General features: G+C 26.0%; 1 protein-coding gene across 1 annotated transcript in view; it reads left to right on the top strand.

Moving 5' to 3' along the window:
* LOC129615930 (CUGBP Elav-like family member 2) overlaps positions 1-17,839 on the top strand; it is a 187,317-nt gene extending 169,478 nt beyond the window's left edge. Inside the window, exon 11 of the mRNA XM_055531354.1 lies at positions 17,077-17,839. The gene's annotated coding sequence lies outside the window, so the exon portion shown is untranslated. The remainder of the gene's footprint in view (positions 1-17,076) is intronic.
* Positions 17,840-18,268: the final 429 nt, after the last annotated feature.

Below are 18,268 nucleotides of genomic sequence, written 5' to 3'. Positions count from 1 at the left end.
ATATTAAATTTTAAGAAATTTTGTTAATTAGTTCCTTAAGTATGGTAAGAAATTTAAAATTTAGTCTAGTTTAGTCTCCGAGTCGGGATCTTTCTTAAAATTTACAGATTTATTGTTTTAAAATTCCGAATTAAAATATTAAATTTCAGCGGAATTGGCTGATTATTCCTCTTTGCATTTGATAAAATCTAAAATCGATTTGCATAAAGGTTTAGTTCCCGCGGCCTGACATATCCCAAAAGTTTATCAATCGGCGAATAGTTAAAATAAACTCACATATAAAATTTCATTCAAATAGGTTCAGCAGAGCTTGAGATAGACGTATCAACACACAGACAGACAGGCAAACAGAAAGAGCGACAATCTCTTTCGAAATAGTTTATTTACGCTTCCTTACCATAGAAAAGTGCGTCCACACAGAAAATTTGACATTCAAAATTTGGTGCCATCACATTACCTTCCTTATCGTATGCAATGTGGTAGATAAAATCTCAGTTTCTTGATTTTTATTAAAAATTATTTAAAAACATATTTTGTATTTAATGATTTTATTTCTTTTTTTCTCTGTGAATTAGGTATAGTAGTTTTTTTTTCCCAGGTTAACTTTTTGCAATTTTACAACAAATTAGTGAATATTTCTTAAGTCGCAACAATTTTAAATACAAGAGAAAATTCTATAAACTCCCCCACCCCTATATTTTAGGTTCAGATTTAATAAACGTAATATGATCAAGTTTTGACAGAATATAGGTTACCCTTAATATACTAAAGGTATTTATGACCGTGCAAACGAACGTTCAAATGGTATTATAAATTTACAACTCCTGGCGTCTAGGGGTAAATATTTGATCAGTGTCGAATTTGGAGTCATTTTAGCTATTTGTACGTCTTTCAGTGGGTTTAATAAGTACTTACGAATGCACTAAAACTATTTAACTTTAAATTTTTGATCTTTTAGACAAATATCGGTTATCGGAGAGCTGACATTATTATGCTCTATTTTCTCTCATTTTTCGAATAAATTTAAATTTTTCATGACATTTTTGTGTGGCTGGTGGACAATTGCTCCGTTTGCTTTATGATAAAAACCACATTTTAAAAATAAAACTACTTTTCACAAAACTGGAGAAACAAATGTTAATCAAATGCAATTCAAAAATATTCAAAATTTAATTCAATTTATTTCAAATTTTTCCACAATATATCCAAATAAAATGTAATCAATTTCAATTGAAAACTATCATTCTAAGAATGAATAGAAAAAATTGATTCCATCACTCACTTTCCACAACAATAAAATACTGAAAATTTTTTAATATAACTTAAATAGAATAATCACATTACGTACACGAAGCTAAATTGTATAAATGAAGATGGATATACAATGTAAATTTGGTAATGATAAACTACATATGGGGTTCCCCCCTATATAGTTGCTATTATGGTGGTTCCAAATCAAAACTTATATACCACGAAAACATCATAAGTTAAAAGTAGAGTTGAATTCAGAGGGAATTTGTTTTATCAGACTGCTGTTGTGAATGCGTATGATGTGAACAGACTTTAGATCCATTAAAATAGTAAAGTGAGTCGGCAATATCTGGGTAGATTTTTTTTCTCTTTGCAATAAAAGCTACTTCTATCGGACTAATAATCGTTTGCCGAACTTTCTAATAAATATTTCGGTTCGATACCACGTCCAAATCTTAGTTCCAACTGATTGTAATCACAATCCTAAATATTTTTTAAAAGCTGTGATGAGTTTGCAGATATGAAACTTGAAATTTTTATAAAATCACTAGTAGATCCTATTCCTTTACAACTGCAATAAAAATTTATTTGAAAATTCTTGCTTTTCCAAGTTAAAAATTGACATTTATTAATTTAATGTTGAATGATTTCTTAAAATAAATTGCTACCCAAAATCAGGCATGCCATATATACCGTATACCGTTTACATTATTTGCTAATACTTTAAAGGGGAGAAAAAAAAAATTTATTTTTTTTTAAATAATTCTAAAAATATTTCTTAACTCAATTGCTTTTTGTCTTCTAGTTCATTAATCTTCTCCAAAATTGTTTTATAAAAAGAAAGATCTTTGTATTTTAGTAGCTATAAAGCAAAACAAGGAATAAATTGCAATTATTAACATTTCCTTTGAAAATAACGTACAGTTATATGCGGGTGTCTCTTGAATCTCATGCCTCTGGTGTATGAACATTGTAATATAATAAACTGTAAGCATGTATTGACAATTCTTTTTCTATTTATCACGAAATTTTATTTCACTTAAATATTTAAATGCTTTATCTAGTGAGAAAAGAATGTTGATACTATAAAAATTGTAAAATTTTACTAATCGGAAAACAAAATGGAATACTAAAATTGACAAATTGGAAAATATTTATTCCTTATTTTTGTAATATTTAAAAAAAAAACTCAAAATGGAAGTTTTGCGCCATTATTCTTTGTAAAAATATAAAAAATTTCGATGATTTTTCCGCTATAGTAAGTTTCTTTGCCGAGTCTAATTTTTATATGAATGAATTGATGTTATTTTGAATTCAAGGCCTACTCCTGAAGACAGGCTCTATTTTCTGTCCCATTCGAAAAATATTAGCAATTAATGATTCTAATTTAACTTTTGGCTCTGTGAAACAATGTATTTGGAGAAATTTCGTGGTTTATATACTAAACCTATTGGGCCAAATAGCGTAGAATCCATAATTATAAGATCTTGCGAGCATTTCTGATTAATATAGTAAGTTTTTTGGAATTGTTTTGTTAAATAAACGGAATTCTATGACTGACTTTTCTATATTATACGCCTTAAAAGCCCGTTATAAGGAGGCTCATCAGTGTTGAAATACAAAAGAGCTTAGCAGACCGATAAAATTGATTCGATATTCCTTATTTGAGTATGGCAGATATGAGCCAATCACTCAGAATACACTCTTATGATTCGCATAGTGAACTGTTCGAATAAGATGTGAGTGTGTTTGATATGCGGATTAGTAACTTCTTTATTTCTTTTCATCAAGAATTAGGAAAAAGCACTGAAAAAGAAATTTGTATTCCCGACCATACACAAAATGATTAATTTCATTGTTTCTTAATTGTAGTGACTATTTCACTATGATTTTATCGTTACCATCATCAACAAATTTTAGATTATTTGTTCTTCAATCACATATGTAACTTAAATCTAAAATTGCATTACTACTGTTCCAACTTTATATTCATATTGTATTGGGATTTATCAATATTATACCTTTATTACGGAGTATACACACAAAAACACGATAGAACAAAACTAATAGTTAGTCAGAACAGAGTTCGATGGAGAAGCTTTGTGGAAGCCCTATGCTCCCAAGGGGAATAAAGCATGAAAAAAAAAATTAGTTTGACTAGCTTTAGGAGTTTATGCCAATTCAGATCCATTTTAGTTTTGGGTTAAAGTCCCCTACTATTGATAGGTCTGATAACAGATTGGGTTCGCCTATCTCTTTGTATTTCGATGATCTTTAACACCTGTATTAAAAAAATATATATATACCTTTAATATTTATTACATTAGCGAATATTTGATTAAAAAACAAATTGCACTCTTTAAAAAAAAATCTTATTTTTTTTCAAAATTCTTGCCTTCTTTATTCTATATAACAAATCTTCTAGGGTCTTGAGCCTTATAATAGCATCAACTGTTTACTGATTTATTTAATAATAATTTTTTTTTTTGATTTTTATTGTTATAACACAATAATTTCCATACAATTGAATTATGTATTGTACAATATTTTTTTAAAAAAAGAAGACGAAACTTGCAAATTTCCGAATTGCAAATAAAAAAGTTTTTCAGGCCACAATTTTTTTTTTTTGCTTTCTCTTTTTTTTTTTGTATTCTCTCACATTTGTAAAACTACAAAATGTAATTTATGTTACTTTTGTTTTACTTTTTTTCAAATTTCCTAAACTGTTGAAAAATCATTTATTATTATTTTTTTTTTTTTTATTATCATTGTTATTTTCGCCAAGAAAATTTTTGAAAAAGGATTTTGTTATAATTCTTAAAATAAATAGAAAAATAAATAAAAAAGTGGTTACGTTCTATTTGTTTTGTGAGTATGAGAGAATTGTTATGAGAATAAGTGAGCGTGTGAGAGAGAGAGACAGAATGAGAATGAAAGAAGGTAAGGGAGGGGGGGGGGGGGGGGGGGGGGGGGGGGGAGAACTTATTATAATAACTCGCAATATTTTACTTATAGCGTTATACATGTTATGTGTGTAGGTAGGTACACTCCTTTGTACATACAAAATAAACTTTGTTATCTCTTGTGAAATGTTTTAAATAAATAAAATAAAAATAAGAAAAAAAGAAAGAGAAAGGAAATTATTTTGAAAATGATATTTGTCTAAGGATAATACTATTAAGGGTTTTTTTTTTGTTTTCCATCCTTTTTATTTTAAAATTATTAAGAAATGGTTGAATTAAGTTAAAAAAAAAAAAAATATTTTTGAAAAGATTTTGTTCTCTTCTTACTTTTGTTCTCTTCTCTTCTTAATTTTGTTCTCTTTTGAATTTTGTTCTCTTCTTCTATGGTTACTCTTGTTATTTTTATTGTAAGTGATTCTAAAAAGTTTTTGATCAAATAAAAAAAACTTCCCTTTTTTTTTTTTGGGGTTCTTAACAGGAACATAATACTTTTGTTTTTTATTTTTTTATTTTTTTTTTGTATAACAATTCAAAAAGATAAATTATAAATTAATTTTATTTAACATAGAAATTTTATAGTTTTAAACAATTAAAACAGATTTCTTTTATACAAAAATCCTATTATTTGTTTTGAAAAAAAAAAAAAAAAAAAAAAAAAAAAAAAAAAAAATTGTATGGAATTAGAAAAGAGTCAAGAAAATTAAAATTACTGACAGCATTGTCGTTTTGTTTTTTGTTCTTTTTACGTTTATTTTTTTTTTTTTTTGAGGTTTTTTCTACAAAAACTTTTTTTGTAAATGAATTTATATGATTAAAATAAATATTTTTTTTTTTGTGTTCGGAAATTAATATTACCTTTGTCTTACAAGTATTTTTGAATTTATAACAATTAAAAGCATTTCAGTTGGTGTAAACCGACCGAATTATACCCTGCATCTTGATCTCAAAACTTTGTTTTTGAAATATCTAGAATTAACACTCATTGTTGTATAGTAATTACTTGAACATGTCAAACCACTCTTTGGAAACTGCACAGGTATGTCTGACCTATAATCGGATACACATATGCCAAGTTTCATGAATCTAACTTTCATATTTTTCTAAATATTTAAAATTTGCTTTTGGATTTTTGTGGAAGTTACCTGAATCATTGAAGTCATTTAATTAAAATATGTAGAATGACTATATGTAGAATGTAATTGGACACACCCCTCCCCACAAAATGTGCCTTGTCTCAATTAGTTTTTGAAATATTTAAAAAAAACTTCTTTGAGTTGTATGGTTGAGTAGCTATCCCTGGTAGAAAAGAAACAACTTTTGGAAGTTTGATGTCGATTATATTATTCGTTTTTGATTTATAGTGCGATGAAGCGAAGAAAGGGGCGGACGGAGGAATGGATATGGCTAAATCAATGCAGGATTTTACACTGACCAAGATTATATATATACAGTCGAACTCGCTTATATGCACACCCATTTTGGCAAACTTTTTTGTGCATATATCCATATTGTGCAATTATCCACTTCACGCTTAATTGCAAAAAAATTGCAATTATGCGTTAAACCTTTTTTCGAAAATTGTTAGTCCCACATAAAAATTGTTTATTCATATTAATACACGTATGTATTATGTAAATCTATTTGTAAGTTTTATTAAAAAATAAAATTATAATGGTTAACAATTCATTAGTTTGAATATAAAACAAAATAAAAATTAAATTTGTTTGTAAAAAAAAGCATTTTAAGGAATTGCATAGTTAACATATAGATCTGTTTACGTTTTGTACGTGTTATAAAAAAAAAGTAAAAATGACTAACAGAATTGTACGTACAGAATTGCATTGGAACTACTTTAGACATACATGTACACATGTGCATGTATAGTATGTACATATCACAATTATTTTATAAAAATAATTCTTTAATTATTTTGGCTTAAACAATAATCAGATATTTTTTTCTGTTTCAATTCTTTGCCTTTTAAATATTCTGTAATAATAATATCTTCTAAATTTTCTATACCTTCGCATGTTACAATATTTTTACAGTTTTTAAAATAACTTTGAATGATTTTGAATGAGTTTACAACTTCTTTCATTGTATCATGCATAAATGTAATTCAATCCGTACAAATTTTAAATATTACGTCCGTATTCACCCGCCTTTTTGACACTTCAATAAATTTCAAAGTTAAATTTTTATGTCAAGTTTGTACTAGGGATGACAGTGTATTAGGGATATATTGAATACTAAACTTTATTTTCTATGTCTTACACCAGATGGCTCACACCAACATTTTTTTATTATTTAATTGTAAAAAAAAATTTTGTGCTTATAAGCGAAAACTTTTGTATGAAAAAATTACAAAACTGTCAAAAAATTGTATGCTTATAAGAGTTTTGTGTTATTAAGCGAGTTGCAGTTAAGCGTTATAAATAGTATGAAGAATTATAGAAATTGCATGCGGGCAAAATATGCTGTGCGCATAAAGGAGTTTTGCTTATATGCGTGTTGCAATTAAGCGAGTTCGACTGTATGTCCATACTGGAAACGACTCCTTTAAGTGATTAGAAACTGCATACCAAAGTTAATATATTTTGCACGAAGGTGCAGGGTATAAAAAAAACATAAAAATCATAATCATGGAGATGGTTTAACCCCTTGAATTTGTTGAACAAATCCAAGAAAGTGATAAATTATAAAATATGTGGTTTTGAAATTAGTGTAAGAAAGACTGCTTTTTATTGTATAATTAGAAAATAATAAGATTATTTTCCTGAAATTTAATATATAAATTAAAATTTTGGAGGAAATCAAGTGTTACCAGCTACACGTTTACTGTAGACCATGTAAATTTGCCGAATATAAAGTTATATAATCAGCCGATTTTCTTAAACTCAAGGTGTTAAACAAATCAACTTATAAAATTTTTGGGAGTATCAGCGTTTGGATACCGGAGTAGGTTTCGATTTTACCTTTTTTCCTATATATGAGGAATTAATTGACGGATTTTATTGAGATTTAATATTTGAGTTCAATTTGTTACCTTGAGTAACTGATGAATTTTTCAAGGAATTTCGATGGCATAAAGTGAAACTCTACTAAGTATCAAATTCACATTTTCTAGATATGCGAATTAAAAGTTTATTTGGGTCCTTAAAATTTGAAAGAAGTTAATTAAAGGGCATTTTCATAATCTTATAAAACATTTTCCTTAAACTATAGACAATACATCTTGCGATCAGTTATGTACTGACCACATCAGAATATTTTTTTTAATAAAATTCCGATTAGGGAAACTTTTATTCAACTTAAGTCTTTTATGAAAAGTTGACAAAATAAAATTTGTTCTTATTTACTTTTGGTATTTGCTGAAAATAATTAATAAAATAAGAAATTTTTAATTAAGATTTTGACTTTTAATAATATCGGAGAGATTTTGAAATTTTTATCCCGATCTATCGTTAACCAATTACATAGTTTGCCTATATAATTTATATTTCTTTTGGGTCTTAATCTTTGCTAGGATTTTAATTACTTTGTAACTTTTCAAACTAATTAACAAACAAACAAAATAAAACAAATAATAATTAATGATTGTTTAATCTATAATTAATATTTCTTCAAAAACAAAAATTTTTTAATTATTATGATTAATAAAATTCTCATAATAAAATTATTTCTATGGTAATTATATAATTTTTATTTTGTGTAGTTTATGAGGAGAAATAAATTGAATTTTACATTAAATAAAATTGCAAAAAAAAAATGTCTTACATATTTCAATAAAAATATTCTCACACTTCTTACATATTCGATTGGAGTATGAGGACAAAAGACCCTAATATTATTGGATCTTATGGTCTTATCAAATAATTCTAAAAAATTAACCCTTTACAGGTGAGATAAATGTACGAATTCTTCTTTTTTCCACGTCAACTCTATGATACCCGTACGTATAAATGATTTTAGATGGGAAAAATAATTGACATACAGTTTCTTACAATCTCTTATTCTTTAGTGCTATTTTATACATTTCTGGTAGTTACCACATAAACCCATACAATCTAGAATAGTTTTATTGAAAATGATGACCACATTACCAAATTCGTTTGTTTAAAATTTCAGCTTTGTAGCTTTAATAGTTTCTGAGTTATGAAAAAACAGCTTATAAAGTTGTATGGCAGTTACCAAAGTAGTCGAGAAATTTTAACGACTTTTATCAAACAAAACTACTCTTAACAATATATTTGTTTTATTCAAATTTTCAAAATTAAGCGCTGAATAGTTCCTGAGATGTAACTAGATAAATTTTGAAGTTGAATGGCAGCTACTTAAAACCAGTACTTCAATCATATCCAATTTAAATAGATGTTCTGGAATTTACTATAATAAATAATTTGTGAAAATTTTGAAATCGTAACTTGGCTTAATCAGTTTTTGAGTTACCGTTAGTTCTGACAAACGGACGACGGACAGAAATGGTTAAATTCACTCAGAATTTGATGCTGATCAAAAACATAATATACTACAGTCAATATCCTAGACCATTATTTTCTAAGCGTTACACCTGTCATAGTAAATTTAGTATAACATTCGAAATTACATTCGTATACGGGTATAAAAACTGAAAATAATAATAACAATATTTTAAACAGTTGATGCCGGGTTCAGACCTCTTTTCCATAGCGTATTGGTAAAGAGTTAATGAATATTGATGATTAACGAAATAGTATTTAATATCAAATTATTTTACTTGACTTGTGGATCTAAAACGACACAATTCAAAAATTTCCGAATTTTTAATTTTGAATACAAAAATATAAGCCGAACTTTAATTGTATAATCTCGAGTGAGCTCTTGCAGGAAATAAATTCCCATTAATATGAAAATATAATTTTATACCTCTGTAAATTTGTCATATAAGTTCGAAATTTCCATATTTATATACTCGTCTAAATTAAATTATGAAATTATTGTTAATTAAACGAATAATTCTGTTCCATATTGCACCAAAATCAAAAAATGTACAACTTATTGAATCTTAATCTTTACGAATACCATTGTCTGCTCTTTAAAAATATTCTATTAACTATGGCACACAACACATAATTTTATACTTACTTAAATTTTTTGTTAGAATTTTAAGTAACTTTTATTTAGAAATTAGATTATTGTGTATTAAATAATAAAAGTACTTGAAAATGTCCTAAAAACTATAATAAACAATTTATAGTAAAAATGATTAATTATGTTATATATATATATTGATATATATAGACCTATATATAATATATTATGTATACACATTTCATTATGACAATATAAGGGCTTAGAAATGAGATAAACATAAAAATCTATGGAAACAATATCCGATACACAATACTTGTATAAAATGTCCTTGAATTTGATTTGAAAAGAAAAAAAAAATACAACACTGGTATAATGCTGCCGCCCCAACTTGTAAATTCAATTGATGCCAGACAAAATTATGATTTTGACATGTTGTCATTATTTTTTTTTTCTTTTCTTTTTATTTTTGTTTTTGGTTTATATAGTCTTATATTACAAGCCCACACTCACACATATTTGTTGAAATAGAATAGGTAGAATTGTACAAATAATTTTAAGAATAAAATTTGGATTAAAAGAATAGGGAGGATATGAAGGTGGGGCGATATAGAATCCATTTAATGATTTAAGAACACTTAAGAAAAAAAAATTAAAGAAAACTAATAATTAATCTTTGTAAGAGACAAAATGACAAAACAAAAATTCAATAAGAGACAAAAAGTAAATAAAAACAAGAGAAACATTTGTTTTTTTTTTTGTTTTTCTTATTTGTTTTTGCTGTTTTTGTTTATTTTATTTGGTCATTATAATTTTTATCTTATAAAGAAGAGAATATCCTTTCAAAAGGATATTATCATTCTCTATATTTTAATTAAAGTCATAGTAATAGAATCACAATAATTTTTAATTATATTTTGCTATAGTGATAATTTTTCTAATACAAAAACTTTTTCTCCATTTTGTTTTTTTTCCTTTCTTCTTGAAAAATCATTTTTAATTGAAATTTACTTTTATAATGTCGTATTGTTATATGGCTAGTAAACTTTTAATTATAATACAAATAGATAGAAGAAATAAGGAAAATATGAAATTTGGGTATACATTTTTGGTTTTTACATATTATTAAATGAATACAGGGTGTTTAGCATAAAGTAACAAATAATTTAAGAGATGATTCTTTGATAAATTTAGGAGAGGGAGGAGGGGGAGGGGGAGGTGAGATATTCTCATTTTAGAGCTACAGCCTATTTAGTACCTACAACCTGTTCTGTAGCCTGTTCTACCGAATTCCGACCTTGACGAGGTGTATCCCGAAAATTATGGATCAAATCAAATTGATTACAAGACCCAAAAATAAAGAACAATCAATCGCCTTTAAAAGAAGATCCTTATTATAGCAATATGTTGTATGGTTCCGAAGTTACCAGCATTTATTTGTATGCAGTCTGTAGCTTGAAATCGAATATATATCTGCACCCCATCCCCTCTCCCACCTACGCCTTTTTTTTTTGCTGGAAATTGATCAAAGAATCACCCCTGAAATTATTTACTACCTTATACGAAAAACTCTGTATACGTACATGTATATGTAGTTGTGTATGGTATACATATGTAATACCTAATAAAAATACAAAACTTCTTATTTGACAATAGGAGTAGAAAATTATTAAATGTAGTCGTGATTTTTGTATAAACATAATGTGTATGCTTGTATATAAATTTTTGAAAAATATTGCTTGATTAATTAAGATTAGAATTCTATTAATTCTAATTCCAAATTTTCCGTACTTCTGAGCCCTGTGATATGCAATTTTTTTAATATTAATAATTTCAATTGAAATATGTTATTTATCATATATATAAGAAGGCATTACCGTTTATTTCGAAAACTATAACAAGTTCAAATTATATTTTGTCTAAAGGTAATGAAATTCAGAATATTTCAAATTAAATTGCCTAATTAATATGGCAAATATGGACAAGATTTGTGTTGCTGCAACTGTGACATATATGAAATCGCACCAATATCAAGTTCAACTGCGAAAGTTTAGAATACAAAATAAATATAAATCCTCAATAAATCTAAAATTTTAAATTTTAAACAAATTATATGTGTGCACTTCAGTTTAAACAATGTAAGTTGGTAGGTATATGGTAATAATGCGTAATAATAAAGGTACATGGTAATAAGTCAAAAAACATACCGTTACCTACGGGTAATAAGTCAAAAAACATACCGTAACGAAATGAAAAATTTTTTCTTCCTTAGTTATAGACACCCTTTTCACGCATTACTTGATAATCTCAGCTATATGGGAATCTATATTTTTTATCAATTATAAGATTACGTTCTAGAAAATTGTAAGCATTTTTTAAAATTTACTGTAAAAATTCGGCTTATTCAGCTTTTTACATTGTTTGATATTAATTTAATATTTTAGAAAATTTAAATTTATTAGAGAATTTTTATGTAGCAAACTCTTGTAAACAATACGTACGGTAATTATGTAGATTAATGTATAAAGAAATGTGTAGAACAATTTCCCGGTAATGTCTTTATATTTCTGTAGCTCAATTGATGGAATGTCCGATTAGAAAGCGATAGATTATGGGTTGGAGTCCAGTTTGTTAATTTTTTCAATTTTTTCTGCCTTAATTTGTTCCATTGATTTGACGTCATCTATCTGTCCCACAGTTGTATTAGGGAATTTTAATTTACAAATAATAATGAACAACTATCAGTTGTATTGTTCTCATATATGTACACATATGTACTAGATGTTATTGTTTTACACAAATAAATATGTCAATGTAAAAATTAAATTTCGTAACCTAAAAATTTGATAAACTTATCAAAAGTATTTGTATTATCAATGATGTAGAAAATTAAAAAAAAATCAAAATAAATACCCTACATATATATAATGTATAACACTTTAAATGAAAAATTCAGTAAGTCTTAAATTTCCTTTTCTGACATAATCTAATAGTTGCAAATAGTTTTCTCTTTCTGAAAATTTAATAAATTTTTGTTTTGTTCTTTTTCTATTTTGTATTTTTGCTTTTTTTTTTTTTGAAATCATAAAAAATTTGAAAAACGAAAATTATTTTTGTTATCATTTTTGTGTCGGCAAACATCGACAAAAATTTCATTACAATTCAATTTCAAATTCATTTCACGCTCTCTATCTCTCTCCCTCTCTCTCTCTTTCTCTCGTTCTATCTCTCTATCTCCTTCTGTTTTTGCATATTTTTTTCTTCAATATTGATGACAGCAATGCTTACAATTTTTTTTTTCTCTCTTTCATATTTTAATATTGCATACATCAACAAACTCTTCATAAACAGTATATAAGTATTATACAGTTGTATATTAGATTTTGTATTTGTATAAAAATTTTGTATATGAATGTCGTTAGTTATGTAAGTTGACATTAGAATCTGTCAAAAGCATTGTAAAATTTCATTCTTTTTGTAACAAAAAAAAAAAATTAAAATTAAAATTGTTGCAATATTAAATTTTTTTTTTTGTTCTATTTTGGTTTTTTTTTTTTTTATTTTCGCAAGTGAATTATTTTATGCTTGGGTTAACCCTTTTTACCATAATTCTTTCTAAAAATGCATAAAATGTAAAATTGTATTTGTTTTCATATGCATTTTATATTAGGTATACATGTATGTATGTGAATGAATAAATCAAATTGCTCACTCGCACACTCGTATAAATGTTGCATATCTTAAGTTTTTGAAATTTAGAAGACAGAATTTGAATTTCTTAAACTTTAAGAAATTCAAATTCTGTGATTCTCTTAATAATTTTTATTCGTTTTTGCTCTGTTATTAATTTCTTGATGAAATTTTACTTTAAACTTCAATAGGATTTTATATATTCTAGAGAGTCGAAACCAGCTTCAAACACCTATAGTTAGTGTTTTTGATTAGAAACATAAGGTTGTAGCAGTCTTTCTATTTCCTAATTCATTTTCGAATTCATTATGAACGTCAAAGAGTTTTAAAGACTCTCAATTCAATTATTGGTCAATTAACACAATATACCTTATCTGCAAATCAAACGTTCTTCCAGAACTTAACTGAACAGCCGTGAGTTATATACCGAAATACTGGAGAACTAATCGCTGAAATACAACTTATTTAAGAACTTTAGATTAGTCGTGAGCTAAGCTGTAAAAAAATTTTTATTCTAGATGAAAATATTTCGATGAAGAAGTGAAATTAACATTCGCCACAACTATTCTATATTTATTCGGCAATCATAAAAATTTATTTGTGTACTGGTCGAAATTTCTGATACAACCGCCAATTTAATGAAAATAACACATAAAAAATTTATGTCCCGTGATAATTAATTATAGTTTACCGTCTAATCTAAAATTTTTGTAACTTTTGTCCAAAAACCTATTAAGCAACAAATTTGTCTAATCGCCATACTTAAATGCTTACAACATATAAAATTTTAATTGTTAATTGTAACAAAATGAGAAATATTTTAATGAGAAAATTGAAAAATTAAATAAAATTAAGAGAGTCATGCATATCAAGTTAACAAAATAAAGAAATTTAAATATTCAAAATCTCTTATAAATATATAACAGTTATAAGACTCTCTGAATAATTTGAACTGACAAAGCATCAAAGTGAGAGGATTTTGTTACATTACCGATCATTCTTTGTACACTCATTGTGCTGCCGTTTTCCTTAAAAAATAGTAATAATTTTTTTTTTTGTGATATTTTTTTTTGTTTTATTTTATTTTTTTTTTTAATTTTCATTTTGACCTAGTTAAAAGATTTCCGGTTGTTTGAAATTTATGTTATGTTAACTGTTATATGAATGTCAAAGGACTTGTTAATTTTTTAATAACCAAAACAAAAAGAGAAAGAATCATATCTTGTGTTTTTGAGAAAAAAAAACAGAAAAAGAGAAGAGGAAAAGAAGAGAAAAAAAAACTAAAAAATTAAAATTTCGACACTAAACTAGAAATGTGTAGAAATTTTTTTCTTTCTCTTTGTTTTTCTCTGTTTTTTTGTGTTCTGAGAGCGAAATTTCATGTTGCATTTAAAAAGTTCTTTGCATTTTTATTTTTGTTTTTGTTTTACAAAAAGAAAACATTAAAAAGAAAATAAATTTTGTTGCAAAATTTTTTTTTCTCTTTTTATTCGTTTTGTTTTCGTTTTGTAATTTCATTTGAAAGAAAAAGAAAAAAAATAATAACTGTGCTTCTCTTTGAAAAATAAAAATTATTTTGTAGCTTTGCAAGATTTTATTTTTACTTTTGTGTTGTTGCTTTTTTTTTTTTTTTGAAAAATCATAATTTATGCAGCATACGTAAAACTCAAAGCTATGCAATGTACATGCTCTTAACCCTTTCAGGAATTTTCTTACCACATAGTAAAAAATTTTGAAATTCGTACTTTTCATTCATATTTCTTAGATTTTTATTAAATATATGAGAGATGATTGCTTAGTAACAGCTTTTTATAATAGCAAAATAAACATCACTTATTCGACAGTAACTGTAACTAAAACCATCACCATTTATAGATGAAAAGGGAAGAGATAGGGAAAATTTAAATAGAAAGTTAATAGAAAGCGCTATATAAACTAGAAATAAATTAAACAAAATCAGTGCTACTATATGAGTTGGCCGTGAGGCACCCTCTTACTCATGCTGGTACAAAAAACAGACGAATGCAAATTAATTTCGTGCAACATACGCGACACTGGGTCCATAATGCGTACTATGACGTGGAACATTGAAAAGCTTGACTAAGATTCTCTCTGTAACCGAGGCAACCACATTACCCACCATAAGTTAATGAATGAAAACTATATCGGAAACCACCCCATGAAAACAAAGCGGCCTTAAGTCTAAAAACAGAACTCAATTAAAAGACTTACCGAATAGAACTGTAGAAGTGGAATTTCTAATAATCGTAATATAATTAATTTTTAATTTTTTGCACTAAAGGGGTTAAATATTTCCTTTCTATATACTTATATAAACTAGGAAATATTTAAAAAAGAAAAAATTTAAAAACTGTAGTAGCAATATTTTAAATAAATTATGTGTGTACGTGTGAATGTACATAAAATAGACCACAGAATAAATGATTGAAATGTGAGCACATAATAAATAAAATATTTTTTTGTTATACTTTAATATAGTTTAGTTAAGTTCATATTAGCAGTTCAGTCAAACAATTCTTAAAGTATTAAACGAAATGGAACAGAATTGGTAATTGCTAAAACTTGTTTTGAATTTATCGAAGAGCTTTCCTTATCAAAATTCTTAGGAAAAATTAGAATATAAACCTAATATTAAAAAGCATGCATTATAGTAGACGTCGAACCAGGCCATATCCAACTTGATCGTTTCTGAGAAAACTGACATGTGATTATTTCTTATTGGAATTGTTATTTTCAATATATTGTTGAATTCTTATTAGAAATAAATTTTTAATTATTAAGCCTTTATCAAAATTTTAATATTCTTATAAATTTAACTAGAAAATTTTCTTAATTTTCCCCCCTTCCCATTCTCATGTCGACCCTTATGATCTTTTGTGTGTCCCGTCCCCATTTACATCAACCTTTTACCCAGACCCCTGACAAACCGCAATACAGCAGCCACGTCAAGCTGGGAGACCCTCCGCGGGAGTTACAAAGCCTAATCCGAAACATTTCAGTCGCAGGCGAGCAACCGCCTCACGTTCACACAATAAATGCTCCATCGTTTTGACCTCTTCCAGGCACAAATGACACTTTCCGTTTCCTGTCCTGCCCATCCTTTTTAGATAAACCAACGAGAGGCGGTGCACAGTGAAATTTGCTATCTTACCTCTTTGCCACATATTAATTTTATTTTAGAATTAGGCATTTTGTTGTTTTTACTTGGTATTGAATTCTCCCTAAAATATGCAAGTGTATGTATACCTGAATACTTGTGAACCTTCAGTTTTTTTTAATTGAAGAGAAAACAAATTATGAAAATAAAGAGCAACAATATAAATGCCCCAAGAATGTAACCAAAGTCAGAAAAACAAAAAAAAATTAAAAATCAAATTAATTTAATGACGTGCAATACGCCCTATATAAAATATTTACTCAACCCTAAATAAAAAATTTCGTAATTAAAATACTCAAGTAGATTTCTCAAGTATTTAAAAAGAGCACATTTCCTGTACTAATTTTAGAGGCTAATTATATATTATGCATGTAAATCATAAATGCTTGAACTTCTCATTGTTGCGTATTATTCGAAATTGTTTGGCTAATTGAGAATTTAAAAAAAAAAAAAACTTTACTAATTCCTGCCAATTTTCAACAAATTTTTTGTTTTCCTCTTGTTTTTTTTTTAATAAATAGAATGTTATTTAGCTAATTACTTTGACCTTTATAATATGCATGTGTGTATGTGTACGTATACGACTGCAGCAATTTCAGCTCATGCATAATTTATTCAAATACTTTTTTTTTTATAAACACATAATTTTTGTTTCATTTTTCATTATTTTGGAAAAACAAAAAAAAAATTTTAATTTTATTTTGATTTTGTTTTTTTTTTCTGAATTGCTTGCTTTATGGTACAAAATTTTGGATTATTTAATAAAAAAAAAAAATTTTTTTTTGTTCTATTTCTTTTCGTTTCTGCTGTTTTTGTTTTCTTTCCTTTTCTTTCCCTTTTCTCTCTCCCTTATATCTTTGTATTCCATTTCAATTTCATTACAGTTAATAATTGTATAAAATCTTTATTCTATTCTTGGAACAGATCCAGAGGAGCAAAAATACAAAATTAAAAATTGCAAAAACAAAAAAGAAAATCACAAAATACGAAAATGGTAAACGGAAGCAGGTCAGCACAAATTGTAAATAATTATAACGGATACGGAAATAATTTAAATAAATGAAAATAAAAAAAAAAGAGAAAAAATAAAGAGAAAAAACAAAACAATAAGTTGCGACGATTTTTGCTCTCATTTTTTGCTCTTTCTCTCTCTGTAAAGAATTTGATTATATGGTGAAAAACAAAACAAAACAATAAACACTAATAAGAACAGCAAAATCCAATTGTGTTCAACAATGGAAGTGAGAGATCCTCAATATGATGAAAAACAAAAGTCAACAAGAAAAAAAAAAAAAATTAAAAGGAATATTGAAAAAATTTAGGCTCACTTGAAGAATACCTAAAACACAGAGAAATCAAATGGCAGCGAAAAATGAAAAATCCTTTTTCCTTCATTTCTCAAGAATTGAGAAACCTTTTTAATATGACAATTTTTAATGCTCCTTTTTTTAGGGTAACAGTATTAAAAATAAAATATTTTGCTTTTTTTTTGTTTTGTTTTCATTTTTTCACTTTGTGAATGCGTTCGTGTGCGTTACACAATAAACAAAGCATTGTTAATATATGGAAATCGTAAGAAGGATTAGGGATACAAAAAAAAGGAAAATGTATTCAAGAATAATAAAAAAAAATGTAAATATAATGAAGAAAACCATTCAATGAAATTGCATGTCTGAACAATTTATTGTACAAGAACATATATATATATATGTGTTATATACATATATATATATATACATTATATACATATATATAACACATATATACATATATATGTGTTATATATATGTATATAATGTATATATATATATATACATTATATACATATATATAAAACATATATATATTTATATGTTATATATACATATACATACATATATATTATATATTATATATATATATATATATATATATATATATATGATATATATATAACATATATATAACATATATATATATAACATAACATAATATATATATAACACATATATATATTATTATATTATACACATATTATATATATATATCGATAGTTTAACATAACATAATATATATATATATATTATATATATATATATATGTTCTGTATATATATATATATATATATATATATATA

This window comes from Condylostylus longicornis, unplaced genomic scaffold, assembly GCF_029603195.1.
Source record: "Condylostylus longicornis isolate FDR11 unplaced genomic scaffold, ASM2960319v2 ptg000153l, whole genome shotgun sequence".
Classification (NCBI taxonomy): domain Eukaryota; kingdom Metazoa; phylum Arthropoda; class Insecta; order Diptera; family Dolichopodidae; genus Condylostylus; species Condylostylus longicornis.
The sequence above is the reverse complement of the archived record's forward strand: the minus strand, read 5'-3'. Positions and strand labels throughout refer to the sequence as shown.